Source organism: Condylura cristata, unplaced genomic scaffold (genome assembly GCF_000260355.1).
Source record: "Condylura cristata isolate star-nosed mole 26May11 unplaced genomic scaffold, ConCri1.0 scaffold00006, whole genome shotgun sequence".
Taxonomy (NCBI): Eukaryota; Metazoa; Chordata; class Mammalia; order Eulipotyphla; family Talpidae; genus Condylura; species Condylura cristata.
Window position 1 is genome coordinate 29,842,873 of NW_004567107.1, and position 4,829 is coordinate 29,847,701.

The following is a 4,829-nucleotide window of genomic DNA, read 5'->3' on the forward strand; positions in this document are numbered from 1 at the left end:
GTTTTAGAGCAAAGGAGGCGGGTTAGGCCCCTGGGGCCCAATAACCCTTCAGCTCTACCCCTTGCCCACAAGCAAAGCTCCAAGGCCATACTTGCAACCATACACATTCACACCCACTAAATACTCACACCCACAAGGCTGCTAGACAGTCCTAGCCCCACACCCTGAACCTTGGAATGTCTCTGGGTTGGTACTCATTGGGTGGGTGCTGTTAGGTGGGGCTGCAAAGTGTGGGAGGGTCCTCTTTGTTGTTACTGATTGGCTGCCTCGCAGGCATCTATCCAATCACTGTATACATCCACTGGTTCTGACAGATAAGTGATGGGTGTCTGGAATTCCTCTAGGCACACAGTACAAGAGATGACTCCGGTGTTTCAGGCACTATCCATTTTTACATCACAAGACTTCTCATGGTTGCAGAAGGGGCAGGTGAACTGGGTCTCCAGGGTACCCGTCATGTTTTTCTTGGGAGGTGGCTTCCGTTTTGATTTTCTGCGTCCCATATCTCTAGGAGGATGAGCTTTGTGGTCCTAGGCAGGTTACCAAATCTCTCTTGCCTCAGTTTCCTTACTTTTCAGGGCAGTGTTTTGTTCTGTTTTTTCAAAGTTTGGCCCCGTGCACCACCTGAGCTCTTTCCTCGTTGCGACAGCCTCTTTCACCAAGGAGACAGTCTCCATACTTAACTTTAAATGCCGTTCAGAAAAGTTGTCCCAAATGCCTTTCTACTGACAGTAAATAATTTTGCTAATTTCTCTGATTTGCCTCACTCCAAATTACTACTGTACTTTTTGGATAAAAGCATCTGCTGATTGGAGGAATTTTAAATGGCAGTTTGGGCATTATACTATCTGAAAACCAGATAAAGACAAATACAGTATGATATCACTTATATGTGGACTCTAAAAAAATCCAATATGCATTCTGTATTAATTTCTTCATAGACACTGTCAATTGTATTCCTTTTGCCAATTATCTATTCATGCATTTGCTCACTGTTCCACTAGGATATTTATAGTTTTCAAACAGGTTATACAAGTTGCATATATTAGTGATATTCCTTTACTGGATCATATATGCTACAAGATCGCTCCACTTCTCATTTTACTTTTGTATGTGTGTTGTGATTTTTTTTTTTTTTTTGGACATCCATATCGTCAAATCTGGCAATACTTTATTATCTCCTTTTGTTTTTATGCTTATGAAGTATTCTCCCTTGTAATCAGGTATCTATGTTTTCTTCTATTCTTTTATGGTTTCTTTTTCACATTATGCTCCTAGCCTCCCTCTGGCCTCTCAGGAGCTCTGCTCAGGGCTTTGTAGTGAGCAGTGTGTCTTGGTTATGTGGCACCAAATTCATCAGGATTATCTTACTTCTCATGCCTCTGTAATTCTTCTCAATTTCCTGCTATGGCTCCTTGCATTCCCACAATTCTTTGAAAAAATACTTCCTGGACTGTTAAATGCTTTTAAAAAATGATATGGGGAACATATTTAAAATGCAGTTGTCTGTTCTCTGGGTAGGATCCAGAAATATGTATTTTAACCAAGCATCTGAGAGAATGTTTCTGCAAAGTGATCAAGGACTGACTGGGTCCTCTTTTCCATCTGCACTGCCTATGTCTCAATCTACATGTCCATGCAGATCTTTACCCATACCCACATCTTTATAATTCCTGTCAAGTAATCTCCAGTTGCACATGCCCTCAAGCTCAACCCAAAGTAGAATTCACTACCTTCTCACCCAAACCTGTTCAGCCTCTAAGCATCATTTTACTATCTGACAACAGTAGGTTTCCTTGCCCCAGATCTGAAACAGCCAGTTCCCCAAGGAGCACTGACATCTTTTATTGGATAACAGCATTTAGAAACTATGATCTAGGCCCCAGGTATACTTATAATTATCTTGTCTTTGAACTGTTTCCTCGGGATACATTGCCAGCGGTGGGATTATTGGATTAGAGAAGACGAAATATTTATGGGCTCTTGATTCAATATTGATAAAGGTACCACCAGTCTTTTGTTGGGCTCTGTTGGGACTATAGACCTTTGCCGCTCCTCCTTCAGCTCATGTCAGTTGCTAGTATTAAAGCAGTAGCACTAGCTAGCATGGTCCTCCTGATATTAGAAGTTCAGGAATGAGTTTGGCGCACTGCTCCTTTCTCAGCACTCTAGTCCTCCAGGGATTTCTGCTGGCCAGAGAGATCAGACACCCTCTGAATGAGAACCAAGTGGGGAAGAAAGAACTAGCTGGCTGGGTGACATAACTAGTTTCCAGTCCTACCTCATCTCCAAATCAATGCATCACAGTTCATTTGTAGAGGGGTTGGGGTAAAGACCAAGAGTCCTCGCAAGGTGCCCCACTTCTGTTTATCTCTTTAGTCTAAGCATGCTCAGTTATACAAAGGAGACTGGCCTGACCCATTAGGATAGTGAAAGGAAGTGAAAATGAGAAAGCTGGGGCACAGTTTCTGAAATTTAATGAGCAGTAATAATACCCACAAAATGCACATATTGGGGTTTTGAAGGCTAGTGGGGGTGGGTGGTCAAGAAGAGGTAGTAAGGAGGCAAAAGTGTGAGGGCAAAAAGGACTTGCATTGTCATTTGTGATGAAAGGGAGTCAAAATACCCTCTGGAAGAAGTACTATCATGCACCTTCTCCAGCCATAGGTACTCTCTCCTTCCAGTGGCAAAGTGCCCACCCAAACTCAACCCAAAATACTTCTCGAAAAAATCCACATGCCTTTAAAAATAAGTCTTGCTATAAGCTGTTTCAATTTCCTTAAGGACTGGAAGTGAAGAAAACGATGTCAGGTAAGAATCAGAGCAGCTATTGTTCAACCTGACAAACCCTGTACCTGTACAAAAATGAGCCACTGTGGTGTGGCTGCTGCCATCCCTGATCTCAAGAGAAATCCTTGCCTCCTGGGACTTTTCTGGTGCTCCTGTGTAACAGGAGCTCCTAACATATCCCAGCTGGGCTTTTCTGAAGCCAGCTCCTTCAGTTACACCCAGGGATTAGGCCTCAACTCAGGAGGGTATTCAGGCATCTACCTGAGACAGGGCAGGCCTCCCCGTGACTGTAACGTGACTTCTTTTCATTAGCTGTGAGATCTGGGCAAGCCATTAACTCAGCTATCTGAGTATCCCTTAGCCCAGGCAGGTTGACTCATAAAATTAACCAAATCACAGGAGATGGCAATAGTACTGACTTCACAGTCATTGTGAAGAATAAGTGAATACATATTTCAAGTACTTCGAGCAGTGAACTCAGGATTGATAGTTAGAAAATGAGGACGATGGCTATACAGGTGTGAACAGGCATCACCCTGCCACCAGCTACCACACCTGGAAAGCGCCCTAATGACAGCTACAGTGTGAAAGTGGTCCCCAAACTATGTTCAGGGCCTGCTAGTATCTCAGGAGCTAGACCAAAGTAATTTACTCCTAAAATTGAACAGTGATAGTCTTCCTTGCCCCATTTTCTGCCAAGTGCAGGCCAAGTTAAATTGATGGCTAGATCTTTAAAATTTTCATCCTATAAACTCTTACACTTTTAGTGCTGATGAAGGTTTAGAAGGAATTAATGCATGGAAAATAAAATTATTGGGGCCCTCTCTAGTGGCTCAGCGGGTTAAAGTGCAACACTACAAAGCTAACCATGGCCCCTTTAGTATGATTTCGATCTTCAGCGTGCAGGTGACCCACATGGTGTGACAGACCTCTTCTGTCTCACCCACTGCTCCCCTCAGCAGTGTAATTCGTCAGTCTGCCTGTTCTGCTCCCCACTCTGTCTCTGGTGAATCCTCTCACCGTCCCTGCACCTCTGGCCTGTACCCCAGTTCCGTATGCACAAATAAATAAATCTTAAAAAAAAAAAAAGCTATCGGAAAAGCACAAAAACACATAACAGTTGCCCCACCCTAGCTCAATAGCCAGATTCTTTGACATAAAGATGTGTGCATGGCTTTTTATTTGAGACCACATAGATATGTTGCATATTGCAATAGTAAAATTAGTCTCTATTTGTTTGAGATGATGGGAAACGGCAGTATTCATTTGTTCCTGACCAAGAACAGAACATGAAGGCTCAGCACTACCTGGGAGAATCTGAGCCCCCAGGGGAGCAACTGAAGGCCTCATGATGACATCTCAGACACATGCTCCACTAATTCTTACAGGGCTCATTGAATGCAATAGATATTAAGCATAGACTGTCATTTACAGTGTATATTTTTATTTTCCATTTACATGCTAGGTTCTCTGAAAGAGGGATTGCCCTTTATATCATTCCTTCTGTCCTTGATGCATAGACAAGAACTTAGATTTTTGGCAGATCCTAATAAACATGTTGGTCAATGACTTGTTGCCAAGGTGGCTTTGCTCCAAAACTTATATTAACCACCCTTCAACTAAGACACAAGACAGTTAAGTCTTTAATGAGCAAGGAGTTAAAAAATGTCCACTTCTGGCCCTCCCTGGTGGCACAGCGGGTTAAAGCACAGCACAAAGAAGCTTAAGCCACTTCCGCATGAGTTCAATTCCCGCCTGCCCCGGAGGTGACCACATGGCGTGGCAGACCTCTCCTGACCTGCCCACTGCTCCCCTTAGCAGTGTACTTCGTCGATCTGCCTGTTCTGCTCCCCACTCTGTCTCTGGTGAATCCTCTCACCCTCCACATCTCTGGCCTGTATCCCAGTTCTGTACAAATAAATAAATAAATCTTAAAAGAAAAAAATGTCCACTTCTGAGGAGCAACAGACTAAGTGAATGAATGCATTGTAGATGGAGAGAGAGGGTCTACAGCTGGGGAGTCACACATAGGCCCTCCA

The 4,829-nt window shown here is 43.4% G+C and overlaps 1 pseudogene; it reads right to left on the reverse strand.

Annotated features, from left to right (window-relative positions):
• Window positions 1–89: 89 nt before the first annotated feature.
• LOC101620059 lies at window positions 90–618 on the reverse strand (annotated as a pseudogene).
• Window positions 619–4,829: the final 4,211 nt, after the last annotated feature.